This window comes from Myotis myotis, unplaced genomic scaffold (genome assembly GCF_014108235.1).
Source record: "Myotis myotis isolate mMyoMyo1 unplaced genomic scaffold, mMyoMyo1.p scaffold_m19_p_3, whole genome shotgun sequence".
NCBI classification, from domain to species: domain Eukaryota; kingdom Metazoa; phylum Chordata; class Mammalia; order Chiroptera; family Vespertilionidae; genus Myotis; species Myotis myotis.
In genome coordinates, this window is record NW_023416335.1 from 126632941 (window position 1) to 126655177 (window position 22237).

The 22237-nt window shown below is 40.8% G+C and overlaps 1 long non-coding RNA gene and 2 pseudogenes across 2 annotated transcripts; all 3 read left to right on the plus strand.

Annotated features, from left to right (window-relative positions):
* Positions 1 to 113: 113 nt before the first annotated feature.
* LOC118651815 lies at positions 114 to 21716 on the plus strand. Of its 2 annotated transcripts, XR_004966353.1 has the most exons (3): positions 114 to 3319; positions 5611 to 5694; positions 20411 to 21716. It is a non-coding gene; the product is annotated as an uncharacterized LOC118651815 (long non-coding RNA). The 2 variants fall into 2 exon arrangements; XR_004966352.1 differs by lacking the exon at positions 20411 to 21716 and having other exon boundaries at positions 5611 to 5818.
* Positions 13474 to 15473, plus strand: LOC118651812 (annotated as a pseudogene).
* Positions 16248 to 19963, plus strand: LOC118651811 (annotated as a pseudogene).
* Positions 21717 to 22237: the final 521 nt, after the last annotated feature.

Consider the following 22237-nt stretch of genomic DNA (forward strand, 5'->3'; position numbering starts at 1 on the left):
TTCCAGTTGTTTGGTCGTAACGGTCGCTTAGGTTTTTATATATATACTAGAGGCCCAGTGCACAAAAATTTGTGCACTGGCAGGGAAGGGGAGGAGAGAGGGGTGTCCCTCAGCCCCACTTGTGCCCTCTCACAGTCTGGGACCCCTCGGGAGATAACCACCTGCTGGCTTAGGCCCGCTCCCCAGGTGGCAGATGACAGGCCTGATCCTTTGGTGCCTGCCCCGCCTCCCTGGGTTGCGCACTTGGCAGGGCCGATCCAGGGGTTGGGGCACTGCCCCGGGTCGGGTCGCACACAGACGCCCGCCACCCCGGGTCACAAATAGCAGGCCCAGATGGTGGCAGGGCAGGCGGGATGGAGCTGTCCTGCCCTGCCTGCAGTATGCAAATTAGCCGCCATCTTTGTTGGCGGTTAATTTGCATATTGTGCTGATTAGCCAATGGGAGGCATAGCGAAGGTACAGTCAATTACCATGTTTGTCTATTATTAGATAGGAATTTTGGGACAACCCAAATTCCCTAATGTTAAATTTGGGGACACAAGTAAAATAAACATGTTAATCTGAAACTCTGTATCATAGATACAGATAGTGATTATAGCCTTGTGACTTTGCTAATAATATTTATTATGATAATCTATGGCATCTCTCCAGGAAGATTTCTCAGATTCATCTGTGCAGATTAAAGTTCATTCTGTTTATCAAAATGCTGGCAATGACTCTCTGACATTGAAAGGTGTGCTTTTGCCCTTCTGTTTTCATGAGAAAAGTCTGCCTTCATTTACTAATGAACGTCCCTTTGATTTTCTTCCTTCCACCTACTCATACTGCACTTGTTCATTAGATAGGAAAACCCTGTACTATGTAGAACAAAATAAAGACATTTAAATGTGTGGTTGGACAGACTTATTTTTAATCTGAGTCGTTTGGTGTAACACTTTGTGTGAGGTAATAATTAAAGTTCTGATAAAACTTACCAAAATGGAGCTTTTAGTTGACTATTTAATAACTTAAAGATTTTAGGGTGTTAGTAGAATAAAAATAGATTTCACTATCTTGAGTCCCACTCTCTGGCTTAATATAGTATATTTGTTTTCCTGAGAAAACTTTCATTTCACTAGAAATTTATTTCAGGGGAACAAAACACAGACACGTGTGTATGTGTATTACATATGTGCTTGCTGGGAGACTAGGGAAGTAGAAGGTTAGCATTGAGAAGAGGAGAGTAAAATTTAAGAAATGGTGCAAAGGAAAATCTCTGCATCCATTTGAGTGTCCGGTGTGTATGCCCTTCTTAAATTAGTGCAGGGAAAGAAATGTTCTGGTCATCTTTAAAAACGCTTAATATATGGTTTGTTCTAATGCGTGGACACTAATTTTGGTAAAAGGAAGTTTACAGAGAAAGAAAAAATATTTCCCATTATCACACCAAAAAAATAACCCCCCGTGTACGTAACATTTAAAATCTTATCCTTTTTGGTTTAGAGTAAAGCACCTGACAAAAATAGTTTGTGAGCCAAGAAGGGTCTATTTTTTTTTTTTAAATATTTATATTTATTGATTTCAGAGAGGAAGGGAGAGGAAGAGAGAGATAGAAACATTGATGAGAGAATATCATTGATTGGCTGCCTCCTGCAAGCCCTACACTGGGGATCGAGCTGGCAACCCAAGCTTGTGCCCTGACTGGGAATTGAACCATGACCTCCTGGTTCACAGGTCAACACTCAAAGGTCTATTTTTCACAAGCTTTCAGATCGCCAACATATAGGGAGTGCTGACTGTGCAAGGACGCTTTCATTGGAATTGAGTTCTATTTCACGTTGGAAATGGGAATATACAAGCAGGCACGTTGACAAGCCCTAGCCACATACATGCTGGTGGTGAAGTACCAAAAGCTACAACATTTTTTAAAAAAAGAAGAAGAAAAGGAAGAAGCAAATGGAGCCCCACATGATGCTTGGATCCCAGTTAAATGCCCATCTGTGAGCTCGGCACCCGAGATAGTGAGGCAGAAGCACTGGTTAGAGGGTGCAGCTGCCGTGGTTTGGGAGATGGGAAAGAGGTACTGAAGCGGCTTTGCTCATGCAAGACTCACTCCTGAGGGCTTGATTTTTTTCTGGCACTAGTTTGGCCACTAAGCTCAAGTTTACCCATTAGGATCTTAAATTAAAACCGCCAGCAATGTGTCTCATCCCTTTTCCTGCTTTAGCAGGCAAGGCAAAAACCATTCCCCGAACATGCTCCTGTGGCCATGCCAGGGTCATGTGTGATTTCAGGTGCGCTCCTTTCTCTCCCGGGGAAAGCATGTTAGAATGTAGAAGGGCACGACTAAATGCTGGAGATGCCCCACTGCATGCAGGAAACCCACCACCCACGAACTCAGGTACCCAATGCAACCTGATTTTTGCCATGTTCACCCTGTAGATTGATCAAACCCCGTTCTTCTGACTTGATCAAGTCCAATGTCATTCTCAGGTTCCCCGCATCCCTAGGTAGCACATCCTCTCCTCCGAACTCTGCCCTTGAAGCACTGCCTCTGCTGGGTGAGATCAGTTTGGTGACCACCTCACCAGCCGGTGTGGGCTGTCCTATGTGCACGCTAGCCAGATGTGAAGCTTTGCCCCATCCTCATTTTGGCAAATATTCACTCCTAGAAAACAGATTTTAGCAAAGGTGTGAGAAGACAAGAGACTGACCCTGCAGCAGCATAGACATTTTGCATTTGCATTATTAGGATCTTTCAAATGCTTTGGTCATTTCTGGATCCCGGGATTCAGGTCCTTTTTCTCTTCTCCTTTTCCCTTCCTGCCCCCCACTACCCCCTCTTCTCTTCCCCTCCCTTCCTTCACTCTACCCTCCGCCACTCTCCTCCCCACTCCCCTCCCTTACCTTCTCAGCTTTGTTTCTCAGGAGCAAAACTCCAGTTCCTAAGGGAGTCCAGGGTAATGTTTCCTCTTTCTACTGTCGCTGAAGGAAATCCGCCCCCTCCCCCCACCCCCGCCCTGCCCCTCAAAATTATTTTCTAGGTGCAGTTGCGGAGAAAGGTAACCAGGAGCAGAAAAGACAGTGGAAGACTTCAGGACTGACATAAGCCTTCAGACACGTCTGCATTTACTTAGACCCCTCAGAGGAAGCCTGAGAGGCAGGATAGAGGGGTGTTAGGCACAGCCTCGAGTTTGAGATTTCCTGGTTGGATCCAGCCCCAAGCCTGCTGCAGGTCGCAGGAGGCAGGCACTTTATCCTCTGAGTGCCCATTTCTTTGCCTGTGAAATGACAGAAATACATCCAATCTTCAACTCTGAAATTCAACCTCTGAACACAGGTGTGTTTTTTAAATCTAGGTTTGGCAAAAACACTTTGGGCAATCAAACCTGACCTGACCTGAAGAGAAGTCATCTTCCTACTCCTGTGTCTGTCTACACATCTTACTGTAGGAATGTTGAAAGGGACTCATACTATATGGCACGAGCTCTTTGAGGGCTTTGTGAAATCTGAAAAATGCTGAATTGCAGAAATATGAGGGGCCTTGTGGGTTTGGGATCAGGTTATCTACTTCAGAGGGTATTTGGGATCCTAAATGGGATAATTATGGGGGGCTAACAGGACCCGGGACAGGAATGATCACTCAGTAGATGTTGGCTGCCTTTACCATCTTACTGTGTTGTGGAATGAGTGCTTACATGTACAGTAGTCCCCCCTCTTAATCTGCAATTTTGTTTTCTGCAGCTTCAGTTATCCACGGTCAACTGGGATCTGAAAATATTAAATGGAAAAGTACAAAAATAAAAATAAATGCATAGGTTTTAAGTTATTTGCTGTTCTGAGGAGCAATGAAATCTCAGGTATCCTGCTCAGTCCCATCAATGACTTGAATCATCCCTTTGTCCTACATCCCCACGCTGTATAAGTCCCCGCCCTTAGTCACTTCTGGTGGCCACAACACAGTGCTGCATTCAAGTAACCCTTATTTTAATTACTAATGGCCCCAAAGTGCAATAGTGATGCTGGCAATTCAAATAAACCTCAGCGAAGCTGTAAACTGCTTCTTTTAAGTGAAAAGATGAGTAGAGTACAAGAAGGTATTTTGAAAGAGCGAGGCCACATTTACATAACTTTTACTACAGTACGTTGTTATGATTGCTCTATTAGTTATTGTTAAACTCTTACTGAGCCGAATGTACCAATTAAACTTCATCATAGGTATGTATGTACCGGAGAAAACAGTACACACAGGGTTGGTACTGACCGCGACTTGAGGCTTCCCTGGCAGTGGGTAAGGGAGGATTACTGTACGCCTGCTCCAAGAGTAGCTACAAAGCTTGATGTTAGGAAGTACCTAGGGCTGTGCACTTTACAATCATTTTGTTTTGCATGTTTTTTATATCTATTTTGAGTGTTGGCTTGTTTCCTATTTTTTTTTTTAGATACCTTCTAGATGTCCTCTAACTCCATTTTTTATCTGAAGAAAAATTGTATTTTCTTTCTTCTTCCCCTACTTTCTTCCCTTTTTTCTTCCTCTCCATCCCCAAGCACTTACACGTTCTTGTCCCCGGATCACAGGGAACCAAAGAGCTGATTACTGGCAAACGGTCGCACCTTTCTCTGAGTGTGGTGATTAATGGCCAAAAGATGCTAAACGTGAAACAGTAATTTGGTAAAGCTCTCGGGAGCCTAGTGCTAAGAACTTCTCAAAGGGGACAACTTAGTGGGAAAAAATGGAAAATAAGCACACACAGTGTAAGACTTAGGCTGCATACATAAGGTGATGTGGGGGCGGAGTGGCATTTTGTTCGGTGTTTTCTCCACTGTAAGGCCTTATTACCTGAGGTAAGTAAAATTGTTTTCCTGCACATACACTTAGGAGGTTGACTCTCCAAAAGAATACATGGGTCTAGGCTAGAAGAATTTGAGTGACTGAAATGAAGAATTAAAAACCAATGTTGCATGATGATAAGATCATCAAAATATTCTTCTGTTGTAAGAAATCTTGATGTTCAGTAAAAAACAAAAGCAAACGCAAAACAGCTGGTAGAAAGTTGTGGGTTCATTTTGCCTAACTGTGCCGGTTTCCCAAACTGACTGACTGAGGCGATTCTCTGAGTACGTACTACATGAACTATTTTAAGTTGTAAGAAGTAGTTTTTGTTTTTATTTTGTTGTGTTTTGTCTTGCTGTTAAGATTTTGGCTTCTCAGAACCTCATCGAAGAGTTGAAATTTTGTTGTCTTGATTTAAAAAGACCATGATAGTGAACTAAATAAATCACTCTAAGTGAAAAGGAGATGCCAACAGGACACGGAGAACCCAAAAGTTTTCATAACATTTTATGTTTACTTTGTAAACTCAGCTAAGAGTCATTTCTTGCTGACAGTTATTTTAGAAGCCAAAGAAATAAATTTGTCTTGAGCACAATTGTTATGAATTTTATTTTTACAGGATCCATATTTTTCCTCTTTAGTTGTCATGGCTTTCTGGGTTCTGTGTAGTGCACCCCCCTTCCCCAATCATATTGTCTCCAAACAGAAATAAAGAGTTTGTAGAAAATTAAAACACCGTTGGAGTTAGGAAAAAAAGAAGGAAATCACAAAATCTCTCATTTTTTTCTTGCCCTTAGAGAAGGGCGCGCACAGCCCATGGAATCCACTTGAGAGTAAATCAGTAATTGCCATCACAAGCTTTGCATTCATTCGGTCTCCAGGTAAGGCACCACGGCAGGCATCCTCTGATCTTCCCCTCAAACAAAATAAAATTTAACCTGTTTTTGTTTCTTAAATCTCTTTCTGCATTTCTGAATCATTTGCTTATTAAAATGTTTTTATTAAGTGATTGTTTTTATTTTTATCTTAATTCAAAGGTAAATCTAGCTCCAGGTACCCTCTCTCTTCTGCCCTAAAAACACCTGCATGATAACTTTCCAAAGAATAAGGAGAAAATGGCTCATTCTTTGGTGGTGTGTTCATTAGAAAAAGAAGTTAGGATCTGGAAAGATACTATATATATATATATATATATGGAAGGATCTGGAAGCTCTCTTGGATTGTTTAAACTTTGTCTTAAGCTGCTGTTGAGTCCATTTTAGCCAATCCAGGTACATTTTGCCTAAATCCCTGTTCCTTTTCTTTCTTTTAAACTATGTATTCATTATCTTATTCTTTGAGTATCAACTGATGCTCAGCTCTAATGAGAATTCAAAGGTCATGAAGACAGAGTCTTAACCACTAGGAGTCTATAATTTAATGCACAAAAGAGCTTTGCAAAAATGTATCAATAAGACGATATTTTGTGTCATGATAAAGGTGCAGAGTGAAATGCTTAATTTAGGGAAGGCTTCATAACAACAGTGCCATTTAAGTGAACTGTGATGGGTTGAGGGATGCCAATAGTGAAAAAGGAATAATGTCAAGATTGTAGAGCTGACCATCAGTGAATAAAGTATTCCAGTGTACCTAAACCTCAGGGTATGTCTATAAAATAAGACCTTGTAATAAAAAAATAAAAATAAATCAAATAAAAATCACAGCCTAGCGAGGGAAATATAAATAAAAGAGTGGATAAGTACATTTTGCATTTTGAGTTATGCACAAAAGTCACTGGAACATGGAAGAAACCTTAGCTGTGGTGGTGGTTGGGGTTTGATTATAAAACTTCATTGGGGTCTGACTCTTGAAATAGTATTTTGCCCATGGAAATATGAGTTCCCCTTATCCTTCTGACTTGTCATACACACACACACACAACTTCTCTGGGACTTTCTAAAGAAATTTTATGTCATGATTCTCCGTTCTCTAAATTGAAGTGTAACGATTCCAACTTCTCTTTTTCTTTATCACCAATTTCTCTTAGTTTTTCCTCTTATTATTCTTACTGGTATGTATCACTTTTCTTTCCTCAGTAAAGCTACATTCACTTCTTTCTCAACTTGGGCCTTGTAGGAAGCACCAGTGCGGTTTTACATTTCGGAGAACACCCCCAGGCCATCTTCCCCAGCATCCCACCAGTTTCATTAAATACAACCCTCTTGTTATAAAAGCATGGCCAGACCCTTGCTTTCTGTACTATAGTAGAGTAACACAGGGCCCTAGGAGATGGTGTTTCAAATTGAAGTCAGATTGCTCAATTCTGACACTTCCTAAATATTTAATCTCAAATTACTCAATCCTTCTGTGCCTTAATTTCCTCCCTTATAACATGGAAATATAGTACTTACCTCACATGATCATTATGAGAATTAAGTGAGATAATCCATGCAGAGAATTTAGTGCTGTGGTTAGGATGTAGTCACATTTTAATAAATATTAGCTATTATTGTAAAATTTTTAGCCAGCCATTTAGTACTTTCTTGCTTTCTATGCCTCATGATTACAGCCTGTGATGGTTACTTTTATGTGTCAAAAATTAACAAATTTAAACTGGACCATGGGATGCCCAGATATCTGGTTAAACATTATTTCTGGGTATGACCATGAGGGTGATTCTGGAGGAGATTAGCATTTGAATAAATGAACTGAATAACACAGAGGGCCTTTTCCAATGTGGGTGGGCACCATCCAATCCATTGAGGGCCTAACCTAGAACAAAAAGGCTGAGGAAATTTGTATTCTTGTTCTGCTGTTAGAGCTGAGACATCAATCTCTCCTGCTCTCGGCACTCCTGGTTCTCAGGTCTTCAGTCTTGGACTGGAATTTATACCAGGGCCTCCCTGGCTCTCAGGTCTTCCAGCTACACTATGGCTTTCTTGGATCTCCAGCTTGCAGAGACATGATCATGGGACTTCTCACCCTCCATAATGGCATGAGCCAATTCATCATAGTAAATTTCTTTGTAATATATCCTATTGGTTCTGCTTCTCTGGAGAACTTTGGTGAATGCACAACCTTTCTAATCAAAGTGTGCTTTGTAGTCAGCAGCATCAGCATCATCTGAAAGCTGATTAAGAATGCAGATTCTCAGGCCATATAAGCGACTGCAATTTTAACAAGATCTCTGAGTGATTCAAATACACATTAGAGCATACAATTCCCTTATTCCTCATGAAGACACATGTTCATATCAATGGTTTATCAACTGGGGAACAGCCACCTACCTCCTTGTTCCATAGACTTTGAGGAAGATCTGCCAGTTAACTATGACAATTTCAGCAAAGACACAGAGTTAATATAGATCTAGCCCCATTTCTAATGGTGCAGTTATTGGGAAATATGTTCTAGGGTTTTTAACAGAAATTTTCAGAGAAATGAGAACTGGAGAAATGGAACCCTACACTGCAGAGAAATAGAGGAGCTGGAGGGGAAGAGACCTAACCAGGGGCAGTATTCTTTAACCTGTTTTTACAAAAAGTTAAGTAAGTCAAGGGAAACATGAGAGAGTGGTGTCTGAGAATCAAACACCTACTGAGAAAAGTTGACTAAACAGAGGTAAGAAAGAACTAACCACTAACAAAAGGCCTTTGAGCTAAGAGCTCACACTGACCTGGGTTCCTATGGAGTTAACTTCACCTTGAAAGGGTAAATGACAAATATATATATACTAGAGTCCTGGTGCACAAAAATTTGTGCACTCCGGGGGGAGGGGGGGTCCCTCAGCCCGGCCTGTGCCCTCTCACAGTCTGGGACCCCTTGGGAGATAACGACCTGCTGGCTTAGGCCTGCTCCCGGTGGCAGAGGGCAGGCCTAATCCCTAGGTGCAGCCCCTGGTCGGGCTCAGAGCAGGGCCGATTGGGGAATTGGGGCGCCGCCCCGTCATGCACAGAGCAGGGCGGATTGGGAGGTTGCGATGCCACCCTCAGTCACGCTCAGGGTAGGGCCGATTAGGGGGTTGGGGCACCGCCCCGTCACACTCAAGGCAGGGTCGATGGGGAGGTTGCGGCGCCACCCCCTGTCACTCACAGAGCAGGGCCAATCAGGGGGTTGGGGAGCTCCCCCCTGTCACGCACAGAGCAGGGCCCATCAGGGGGTTGGGGGGCCGCCCTCTATCACCCACAGAGCAGGGCTGATCAGGAGGTTGGGGCGCCACCACTGTCACTCTCAGGGCAGGGCCGATGGGGAGATTATGGCTCTACCTCGTCACACACAGAGCAGGGCCCGTGGGGTGGGGGGGTTGGGGAGCCGCACCCTGTCACACACAGAGCCGCAGGGCGATCAGGGGATTTGGGCCCTGCCCCCTGTCATGCTGATCCTGGTGCCGGGAGACCTCGCGGCTCCGCTGATCCCGGTGTTGGGAGGCATATTACCCTTTTACTATATAGAATAGAGGCCTGGTGCATGGGTGGGGGCTGGCTGGTTTGCCCTGAAGGGTGTCCCGGATCAGGGTGGGGGTCCCCACTGGGGTGCCTGGCCAGCCTGGATGAGGGGATGATGGCTGTTTGCAGCTGGTCACACACCCTTCATGGTGGGGGTCCCCACTGGGGTGCCTGGCCAGTCTGGGTGAGGGGCTGAGGGCTGTTTTCAGGCTGAGACTGAAGCTCCCAACTGCTCCTTTTTTTCTTTTTTTATTCTGAGCCAGCTTTAGCTCTGAGGCTCCAGCTCTTAGGCCTCCGCTCCTGAAAGCAGGTATCTGGTTTGTTTAGGTTCTACAATCGAAACTCTGTATCAACTCCAGGTCTGAGATCCTGGCTAGCTGAAAGCTGGTTTCTGGGGTTTTGTTTAGCTTCTATTTTTGTAACTATGTTTCAAACTGCCAGCTCAGAGGCCTGCAGCGGCAGGCGGGGAACGTTGGAGTCCTCCGTCACTGAAGCAAGCAAGCCTCATGTTAGTTTCAAGCTGCCTGGCTGCCGGCCGCCATCTTGGCTGGCAGTTAATTTGCATATCTCGCTGATTAGCCAATAGGAAGGGTAGCAGTCGTACGCCAATTACCATGTTTCTCTTTTATTAGATAGGCTATATATATATATATATATATATATATATTTAATTGATTTCAGAGAGGGAGAGAGATAGAAACATCATTGATGAGAGAGAATCATTGATTGGCTGCCTCCTGCATATGCCCTGACCGGGAATCGAACTGTGACTTCCTGGCTCATAGGTCAATGCTCTACCCCTGAGCCACACCGGCTTGGTGGCAAATGACAAAAATTTAAGAGGTATTTTTCTTAATGAGATTGGATGGGGTGAGGATCAAGATATTTTTTGAGTGTCTATGGACAACATAACCATACCTTTAGCTACTCATCACCTATGTCTACTTTCTCTATGTTCTTTCCTCCTCAGTTTCTTAAATGTCCAGATTGCCAGCCTGAGTCCTAAGCAATAATTCAAAGGGACATGATGGTAATCCATGAATGCTATTGTACAAATATCTGAACCAGATGAAATTGGGCCTAGTAAAAGTTGAATAAGAGGCAGGAAAAACGAGCTTCCTTAGAAACCATTAAAAAATAATGGAAAAGGAATGTGACATGTAAAAGAAAAGTGGCACATAAAACACTTTAGAATAATAATTACTTCAGGAAATAAAAATAAAAGGCTAAATTTCCTCTGTCCTCTCAAAGGAATTACCATCTTTGTGAATGAAAAGAAGAGCAGCTTAAGAAAGAAATTAAAAGGGAAAATATGATCAGTTTTGAAATGAAAACTGCTTGAGAAGCTGAGAGGAAACAGAATCAACATTGAAAATAAAAAAACCCACACAGAGATATGAAGAGTAGGCATGAGAAGAAACCACCCAGAAGGAAGTGGAAAAATACAAGGCAATGAAAGAAATTAATGAGGAGGTCATAGATGTGGAGACCCAACACAGGGATGAATTGTGTACTGGAAGATGAAAAACTAGAATGAGCTGGGGGTAAATAATGCATCAACATCTTATAAACATGCAATTTTCCAAAACAACATAAAGCAATGGAAGAGTTATGCATGCAGATTTTTATTATGTATGTAAAGCTTAAAAACATAAGCATTTCTGTCTGTATGTATAATGTGAAAGTATAAAGCAATGGATGAGAATGATAAACACCTAATTCAAGAGAGTGGCTACCATGGGGGAATGGAATCTAAAATGTATACACAGTGAGATTCAACTATGTTGATTATGTTTATTTTTTTTAGGTAACCTAGTGGCTGTTCATTATTATTTACAGCTCTGTGTTTTGTGCTGGTAAGGATGTGGAAGAATAGGCCTTCTCATACCTTATAGATGGGAGTGTGAGTTTTATTAAGTTATTTATAGAGTTTAGAGGACACATTTTTTTAAACTTTATTTTTCAGTTATAGCTGACATACAATATTATATTAGTTTTAAGTGTACAACATAGTAATTAGTAATTTTAGTGGGCATTTTTAAAATTCATATTAAGGAATTCCCTTACTCAGGATTTTGTTTTTCTACTATGTCCTAAAACTTTGTATTATAAAATATTTAATGCATGCAGCAAGGTTTAAAATAATTTTTTTGAAATTTTAATTGTAGTTATATTAATTTTATGTTCTTATTTGGACAGATTAACATTTTAATGACATTAAGACTTTCTATCTAGGAAAATTATATCTTTACATTCATTTACATCTTACTTTTTAGTATATTTTTTGCATGTTCTTTGCTTGTGAGATATATTTCTAGATCACTTATATTCTGTATACCTACTGAATATAGGATAATTATATCTGTCCATTTCTAATTCCATAATATTCATATAAAGAAAACTATTAGGCCCAGTTGGCGTGGCTCAGTGGTTGAGTGTTGACCTATGAACCAGGAGGTCATTGTTAGATTCCCAGTCAGGACATATGCCCAGGTTGTGGGCTTGATGCCCAGTGCGGGGCATGCAGGATGAAGCTAATCAATGATTCTCTCTCATCAATGATGTTTTTCTCTCTTTCTCCATTACTCTCTGAAATCAATAAAAACATATACAAAAAAATTATTAGTTTGTCTATGGTTTTCTTGTATTTTGATGCCTTGCCAAATTTTCCTATTAGTCTTAATCAGAATTTTATTATTTTAAAATTTAGAGATATAATATTTTCCCTTGAATTGTTGCTATAATAATTATAATTTTAGAAATGTATCTACATGACCATGCTATATTATTCCTTGAATGCCTAGATATATTTAATATGCTAATATTTTATTGAGAACATTTACTTTTATACGTAAACTAGTAGCCCAGTGCATGAAATTCATGCACATTAAAAGGGAATTAATTCCCTAACCAGTTTTGCTCAGTGGACAGAGCATCGGCCTGCGGACTCAAGGGTCCCGGGTTCGAGTCCAGTCAAGGGCATGTACCTTGGTTGCGGGCACATCCCCAGTGGGAAGTGTGCAGGAGGCAGCTGATCGATGTTTCTCTCTCATCAATGTTTCTAACTCTCTATCTATCCCTCTCCCTTCCTCTCTGTAAAAAATCAATAAAATATATTTTAAAAAAATTCCCCACAATGACTTGTGATTTCCATAGTCATTATATCTGTCTTTGTCAGAGTTTTGAATTTATAGCTTTTACTGCTATAGTTTTTGGTGTATAGACATTCATTAATTATACTTGTAGATCTCATAATATACCTCTTTCCCCTGCTTAATGGTCTTGATTTTGTATTATTATCTGATTTTGATTCTGCCATTTCAGCTTTCTGTTTGCACACGTATGTCTGGTGTAATTGTCCACATGCCTGTATTTTCAAACCTTCTTTGTCATTCTGTTTTAGGTGTGTTACTTGACTACAGCACCGGGATGATATATCTGTTAGATTAACTTGGGTTGCAAATAATGTGCACTGGTTTCAAAAATAAAGGGGAATGTATTTGCAGGATAGGTTTAGTTTCAAGCATGGCTTGTTTCAGTGCTGCTGTTTGGTGTCTCTCAGTTCTTTCAGTTCTGTGTTCCTTTCTGTGTTGAGTTGCTTCTCTCGTGGGAGCAAAATGGCCACAGAGGATCAAGGCCTTCCTTGTGCTTGTACTTTACAGTCCAGGAAAAGAAAGAGTGCCTCTTCTGAAAACCTTGAAAATTCTTTAATCACCTGCCAAACCCTAAAAAAAAAATCACTGTGACCAAGTGGTGTGCCATACCATTGGTCAGGGCCTGTGTGATTCATTCTTGAACCAATTGCTTTGGTGAGGTTGGTATTATGCTAAATGGTGAGTTTGAGATTCATTCCCACCCAAGCTAATGTACCATTATTTACGACAACAGAGTAAGGAGTATACATATTTTGAAGAAATTAACACAATTCTCAGTATGGAATAATAATATAATTCTTCATCTTTAAAAACTAAGAGGATCAACTGATAAAACATACCAGAAATAATAAGTAAGGTTACAGTTACAATATTAATGTTAACAATGGAAAAAAAACCTTGCTTTCCTATAACAAAAAATAACCAATTAGAAAATATAATTGAAGAAAATATATCACTTATAAAAATTATAAAATATATCGAATAAATTTATTAAGAAATATGCAGCATTTATAAAAAATATGTGTACTTTAACTGAGATTTAAGATGTCTCTAGCTAGATAAAATCAATATTGTAACAATGTCTATTTGCTTTAAAATACTCTCCAAAATTTATGTGATCCTAATCAAAGTCACAATGAGATTTCTTTTCTGGGTATGTATTGGGGAAAGGAGGTATTCTCAGTTGAGACAAAGGATTTTAAAGTCCGTCTCCTAAAATTAATTATGCTAGACTAGCCAGGAAATAATAACAAAAAAGCAGGTGTAATGGGCCTGTTGGAAGAAGGAAGCCTTTTCTCCTTTTCTCACCAGATATAGAAACATAACATAAAGCTACAGCAAATTAAAAAAATTAGGCATTGGTGCAAAAATAAAAAAAGAAAACAGTAAAACAGAATAGAAAATCCAGAAAAAGACCAAAATAATATAAAGGTGACTTTGCACATTAATGGAAAGTGTGTGTGTATGTGTATAAAATCCAAGAGACTATATTAATTATTCAACATGTAGTTAGGCAATAATCAGCTATTTGGGGGGAAAATATAGAGCCAAATCCTTATCTCACAGTTCATACGAATATCAACACCAGCTTACTAGTATAAGCTGAAGTAGAGCAGGCCTGTCTATGAATGATGGGGAAAAAAAACACCCCCAAAACAAGAACTATGACTAAATAAACATTTTAAATTTATGTATGTGAAAACATATTAGTTAAGCAATCATTTTCTGTCTGCTAAGAAAATGACAAAATCTGGACAAAATTTCACCACTGAAGTCATTAGAGAGCCAACGAATCAAAGAAAGAAGGAAACGCAGAGAACAGAGCTTTGCACTTGGGACTGCTTTTCCCCTGGAGGCATTTGTTCACAGGTTGTAGGTTGGGATTCCAAACTCTAAGGCTACTAGAGGCCCAAGGCAGGAAATTCATGCAAGGGGCTCGCCCTGGGGTCCTCTAGCTGATGGGTCTAATTAGCATATTAGTTCTTTATAGGATGCTCCATGAGTAAGTGTGGTCCTAAAATAGATCTCCCCCCAAGGGACTGAAGCACAGTTTCTAATCATATCATTTAATCATTGAACTGGGATAATCCAGGACTGCTGATGTCCTTAGCCACCTGTCAGAAGCAAACAAAAATCCTCTTTGAAGGAAGGTTACATTCTAGTCTCAAATGACATCTTACCACTTTTCATATAGAATATCTAACACTGAGTGAAAGACAACCAGACATATAAGAAATCAAGACAGCTCGCTCGCGTGCGGCCCCCAGCATCCAGTTTAGTCCCTTCTGGTTCAGTTATCACTGTGCAGAGGTGCTGCGGCACCGAGGAGGAGTCCTGTCTGTGGAGGGGAGGCGAGGTTCAGTCTTTAAAAATACAGCACAAGAATGGCTTCTGAAAGAGTTCTGGTCATCCTGGCTAAAGGAGCAGAAGAGATGGAGACGCTTATCCCTGTAGATGTCATGAGACGAGCTGGAGTTCAGGTCACTGTTGCGGGTTTGGCTGGAAAGGACCCATCCAGTGCAGCCACGATGTTGTCATCTGTCCTGATGCCAGCCTGGAAGATGCAAAAAAGAGGGACTTTATAATGCAGTGGTCCTGCCGGGAGGTAATCTGCACAGCATTGATGCGAGTCTGCACAGCATTGATGCGAGTCTGCTGCTGCGAAGGCGATCCTGAAGGTTCTACGGCTCTGTTGGTCATGAAATAGCTTTTGGAACCAAAGTTACAAAACACTCACTGGCTAAAGATAAAATGATGAATGGAAATCATTACGGCTACTCAGAGAATCACGTGGAGAAGCTGTAAGACAGCCTGATCCTCATGACTGGGGGCCGGGGCCAGCTTCTAGTTCTCCCCTGTGACTGTGAAGCGCTGCGAGGCAAGGAGGTGCCTAACAAGAGAGGGCCGGGCTGGTGCTGAGAGATTAGCCGCAGCCCTGGGGAGAGGTTAGGAGCCGCTTGTCCCCCCTTTCTCCCTGTGTTTGTCCTGCTGTGCTGGGAAGCCGAGGCACTGCCGCCGGGAAGTGGGGCTCGAGGCCTCCTCAGATTCCCCCCCCCCACACACACACACCTGTGTCCCTACATTTCTGAACCTCGCTTGCAGAATAAACAGGACTTATAGCGGAAAAAAAAAATCAAGACAGTGTATTGGAAAATCAAAAGAAGCAACAAACAGTGTAAGGAACTCATCAGGTATCTTAAAAATGAAGTTTTTCACACATGGATGAATTATAAGTTACATATGAAAAATGTAGCTGAGATAAGAAGACAACTTTAACAGATAATAATATACTGCTGGAAGCCGGTCCATGGTTGCTGCTTGACACAGTCGCTGCAGGGAAGAAACATCTGCACAGCACATGTTCCAAGGGACCTGGCATATCTGGCATACTGTTCTTAATATGTTTGCTCCCCCTCTTAGCGCTATGTGTTTTAAACAAGACCACCTCCCCAAGAAAGGTTGTTTCCCCAGGTGAGGATTTTTTCCCTGGAGTTAGGGATTAACAGGACTAAGGGAGAGAATAAATCAGTGAAACCCCCTAGTGTTACAGAAATACCATGTACTACTTATGAAGAACTTGGGCTAAGACTGTTGGCAATAAATTTGGGACTTGTTGGGCCCACATCCCCAGGGGTCTGCCCACCAGGGAAAGGACCAAAACCTATACCCCTGGAGACTCACCGACACAGGGCAGTCCCAGGGAAGGCAAGCAGCGAGGCTGGGAGGACATAACCTTTACTGGGTAAGATAATCTCCTTCAGTCACTTCCTTGTAGCTTATCAGTAGACCAGTGACCTTGGAATAGCCCTTATAATGGAACACAGAGATTAACCTAGACAGGATTAAACTCAACAGAACTAGATTAACAAACACCCTAACCTTTAGAATAGAATGGATAGGATTAAAATCAACTGGTATAAACACAGATGTAACAGGACAATAAAGAATAGAACCTGGCTACAGAACCTGGCTGGAGAACCTCACTATGCTAATCAACTGAAAGCCATGTCCTTCCTTCTTCACCGACTCTGTCCACACCTTTGGGAACCCCTGGACCTGCTGGGGCTGGACCCCAACAATATACTATGAAAAGATACAAAATGGGCATTCTAGAACAAATGAATATATAACTAAAATCAGGAACCCAGTGGACAGATTTATCATGACGTTAGACACATTGAAGAGAGAATTAGTGAACTGGAAGATAAGCATAAAAATAATATATACAGAATTAAGCATGAAAAGAGGAAAAGATAGAAAAACATGCAGAGGAAACAATGTAAGAGACATAGGGGAACAATTGAGAAGCTCAAAACCTGTATATTAATAGAGTTCCCCTCCCCCTAAAAAAAAAAAAAAAAAAAAAAAAAAAAAAAAAAAAAAAAAAAAAACCAAGAGAAAGATAATAAGTGAGAAACGATATTTGAAGTAACAATGAATGATATTTTCTTTAAAAAAATCTGTGAACCCAAGCTGGATAAATATAAAGAAAACCACACTAAGGAATATAAATATTATAAAGAAGTAAATATTAGGAGGCACAATGACAGAGAAAGCATTATGTAACCAGCTAGAAAAAAAAAAAAAAAAAAGAAAACTTAGACCACCAAAGCAACAACAATGAAACATAGCTGACTTCCCTACAGGAAAAAAAAAAAAAGAAAGAAAGAAAGCCTGAAGACAATGGAACGATATATTAAAAATGCCGGGAAAACACCTGCAAAAAGTTTCTATAAACTGAAAAATGATTTTTCAAAAATGAGCTTGAAAAAAGGTTTTCTCCAGTAAATGCAGGAAAGTTTTGCACTCACATACCCATACAGAAAGAAATACTTTCCAGCTGTATGACCATGGGAGAAGAAAATTATTCTACGTGGAAATTCAAGATACAGAACGTATTTAAGAATATCAAATAAAAGAATTATTCAATTTTGATATACAACTATAATAATATTACCTTGTGGGGCTAACATATTACAAATGAGTTAAAAGGATACATTGATGGGAAAATAAAATGAAATAAATAAGGATAAAAGCAGTTAAAGGGTTCTAAGGTTTTTGCATTGTCTGAGAAGAGGTTATACTTATTTGTCTTAGACTGCAAGAAGTCATCTTTGCATATTGTAAGAAATAATAACAAGAGAATATATAGCTACCAAGTTAATAGCAGGAGGAAATGGAATTATACAAAATAATTAAACAAACCAAAGAAAAGACATATACTAGTAACTTGAGTCTCAGACCTGGCACTCACTGCTTTAACCTGAGTCTAGGCTTCTCACCTTCCTCCCTGAAGAACATGAACTTCAGCATCCCCTCTAGCGTCTCCACAAACTACCAGACCCTGAACTCTGTGCAGTATAACCCAGCCACTGGGCCGGCTGGCCAGCAACTCAACCCAATGTCTATGCAGGTGCCAGGGGCTTCGGCTCCCCGATCTCTGTGCCCCACTCCACCAGTGTGGGGGTGTCTGGGGGTCCAGGGCCTGGCTAGGGGGATGGCCAGGGGTCTAGCGGGTATAATAGGGAATGTCTAGAGCGAGAAGGATACTATGAAATACCTGAATGACCACCTGGCCTCCTACCTGGAGAGGGCGAGAAGCCTGGAGGCTGATAATCAGAGACTGGAGAGTGAAATCCAAGAACACCTGAAGAAGAAGGGACCTGGTCAGAGACTGGGGGCATTATTTCAAGACCATCAAGGACCCGAGGGCTCAGATATTTGCAAGTTCTGTGGACAATACCTGCATTATTCTGAAGATTGACAATGCCCATCTTGCTGCTGATGACTTCAGAGTTAAGTATGAGATGGAGCTGGCCATGCACCAGTCTGTGGAGAGTGACATCAATGGGCTCTGAAAGGTCACTGATAACACCAATGTCACTCAGTTACAGCTGGAGACAGAGATCGAGGCTCTCAAGGAGCAGCTGCTCTTCATGAAGAACCATGAGGAGGAAGTAAATGGTCTACAATTAGACTGCCAACTCTGGATTGACTGTGGAGTTGGATGCCCCTGAATCTCAGGACAACAGCAAGATCATGGCAGACATCTGGGCCCAGTATGACGAGCTGGCTCAGAAGGACCGAGAGGAGCTAGACAAGTAGTGGTCCCAGTAGATGGAGGAGAGCACCGCAGTGGTCACCTCACAGACCACTGAGATAAGGTCAGACATAGGGTCCTGTCCTTAGAGATGGGCCTGGACTCAATGAGAAATCTGAAGGACAGTTTGGAGAACAGCCTGAGGGAGGTGGAGACGTGCTATGCCGTGCAGGTGGCACAGCCTGCCTCACTACTGAGGGCAGCGGGCCTAGGGGGAGCAAATGGGCTGGTCAATGTGGAGCATGGGAGATTTGTAAAACTAGTGGGAGGTAAGATAGGTTTGGAAAGATGGGGCATGTTTAGGGAAAACCTGTAATTTATTTACAGTGGATAATATATGAGATAGATTTAGTTATGATTATAATCAATGAAAGTTGGTATATCTGTACTTAATGGTTGTGAAAAATAAGAATTTAAAACTTGTCATTATCAACTCCACTAACAACCTTTAGATTATTGGGATAAGTCTATTTTATCATCTACTATGTGTGTTTTTTTTTTTCTTTTTTGAGTTCCTTCTTTCTATTTATTTATTTGTTTGTTTTTAGTTGGGATGACATTGGTTCACAAAACCATCCATGTTTCAAGTCTACAACTCAGTAAAACATCATACCATAAGTATTAAACTTCCCTTAACCAACCTCAGATAGGTGATTAGGGAACTGGGCACTGCAGAAAGTGCCCGGCCTCGAATTCTGCTGTCACATTTTGCATACAGCTCTTTCCAGCTGTATGACTATGGGCAAAGACTCAACTTCTCGGTGTCTGTGTTTTGTTTTGTTTTTAATCTGTAAAATGGGAGTAATAGGAGAACATAACTAACAGGCTTGTTCTGAGAATTACATGAGTTAATAGTCCTAAAATCTGAGAATAGAGACTGGAGTTCAACAAATGGCTGCTATTTTTATTGTTACAGTTATGACTTTTACATGGGAAATTGTTTTGTTATCGGAATTAAATGCTTATTCTGTAGGTCCAAGGACACCAAGTGAACAGCCTTTATCACTGGCCTTGTTCTGTCCTCAACTCTGAACCAGGAGCTTAGTAATATCTCATGGATCTCATCTATCCTGTGTGAAATATATTTGCTGAAATCTGGCAAACAATGCAGAAGTCCAGCTTATGTGTAGGCTTTCTGCTTGGCACTGGGGATAGTGTCCAGTAAGACACAGGCTGTAACCTTGAAAGAACTCACAGACCTGCAAACAAAGAATTTCCATAAGTAAAGAATTTCCATGCAGTGAGATATGGCTAATAGGAGGAAGAATGTATCTCAGCAGTAGGATGAAAAATGTGCTTTGCAAGCAGAAATGAGGGATACAGTAGTCTCCTCACTCTATTATCTCAGGGGATAAGTTCCAAGACCCCCATTAGATGCCTGATACTGAGGATAGTCTCAAACTCTCTCTCTCTCTCTCTCTCTCTCTCTCTCTCTCTCTCTCTCTTTCTCTCTCTTTCTCTCTCTTACTCTCTCTCTCTCTCTCTCTCTCTCTCTCTCTCTATATATATATATATATATATATATGTATTTTTTTTTTCTATACATATTTACCTTGTACTTAAAGGAAGCACTTGATGTCTTCTCTTTGGCATATCCAAATTGCTAGCACCACTACTCTTGCACTTTGGGGCCATTAACTAAAATAAGAGTTACTTGGATAAAAGCACTGGGATACTGTGACAGTTAATCTGATAACCAAGACGGCTACTAAATGACTAATGGTGGATGTGGTGGGGTGAGGGGTGGGGGGCGGAGAGCATATACAGCATGGAGAAGCTCCAGACAAAGGACAAAGGGATGATTCACATCCCGGGTTGGATGGCATGAGATTTTTATCACGTTAACACAGAACGGGGCACAATTTAAAAGTTATTAATTGTTTACTTCTGGGATTTTTCATTTAATATTTTTGGACTGCAGTTGACTGTGGGTAACTGAAACTGTGGACAGCAAAACTGAAGATAGGAGGGGATTCCTACATTTTCTGGCCAGGTAAGAACTGGAAGGCTTTACAATGGATTTGGAAGGAGAGGATAGTGGCATAAAGAACAGCATGCACACAGAGGCAGAAAGGCGTGAAAGTCCAAGGCATGCTTGGGGAATGGCTAATTGCCCTTTGTGCCGGGTACCTCAGATGGCTAGAACGGGAATCAGCATTTGTAAAGGCTGGAGAAATAGGCCAGAATTGGGTTGTGATTGCTTTTCCATGGAATTTAGAATTTTTTCAGAATTATTTTAAAGGCAAATCTTATACAGCAAACCTTCAAATAACATCATAGTTAAGGTATAGTTTATTGGACTTTAAAGTTTGAGTATGAGTTTCCTAAGTAGCCAAGTATTGAGAATTTAGGGTTTAGAAACAGAATTATTCTTTCTTAAACTAAGTTATATTATGACCAACTAAATGTCAACTCGTACTTGCTGAACTGTATATGGTTGTGTAGGCTATGATTATAATATCAATGATAAAAATAATAGCACGAGTAATAATAATACCATCTAACATTTATTGACAGTGTTTTATGTGCCAGAAACTATTATGACTCTTTTAGCCCATTAGCATATTTAATTCTCACAACACCTCTTTGAGGCAGATACTATTACAATTACCTCAGAAAATATTTTTCTAAACAAGTAAAAACATGATACCAATGGTAATGGTAGGCTATGTTATTTTCTTTATGTTGTGGACCTCAAGAAGAAAGATTCATTTGATGTGAACCCAGAGAAGAAATGTATCTGCTGCGATGGACTCCCCACGGTCTCAAACTAGGTGAAATCAGTGGAGCAGCCACATTTTACGAACACTGAGAGTCTAGCAGCTGACAGGGGCGCCCCACGTTCTGCTTATCCCAGGAAGAACTTCAGACTGAACTCTTGGCTTCCTAAGCAATGCTCTACTTTACACTGCCTGAGCCAACTGTTATAAGGGGGTTCCTGGTATCCTCTTCCCACCAGTGGACCAAGACCTGCCCCATGCAATCAGAACTGCTCCGTAACAACCAATCAGGATGCATAATGCTGACCAACCAGGACTGTACAGTTCAGAAGTGTATGAATTTGGATATTTCTTTACATGACATGGACCTAATTAGGAACTGTGTCAGGAACTTTCTAGCTACAAAAAGTGCCCTTCCCTTTGTGTAGGCAGAACATAACTTAGGTTGCTAACTCAACCTGCGTCTCCTGGGCTGCATTTGCTCAAATAAATGTTTATTACTCTTTATTACAGTCTAAAATTAATTTTGGTTTACAATGTGTACACCAGGCCTCATCAACCTTTTATTTCCCTTGAATGCCCATCTTTTCTGTAGTTTTATAAGATAGGATAGATAGAGACAGAGAGAAACAGGGAAGGTCTTTAGAAAATTATTATTCCTAGCTGAATTTTATTTATCTTTGTAAAAATGATTTAGAGTGAAAAAAAAAAGACAATTCTATCAATAAGAATAGTATTCTAACTTGGTGATTTTGACTAGGTTGAGACTGGTAGGTGCTAAATTAGAGATTATACTGGGTTTCAAACAGGGTGAGTTTTGTCTTCTGTATCTGCCTGTCAAGCCAGACTCAAAGCACTACAATATTATATCATTCCGCCTTTCCACTCACCACCTTTGCACAAAATCAAGTACCAACACAAGATAGTCACTCACTTTCCATTTAGGAACATTTACCTCTTTGTGGGAAAAATAGAATGAACATTTGGGACTCTCAAAGTACTACCAGGAAAATGTCAATGGACATCCA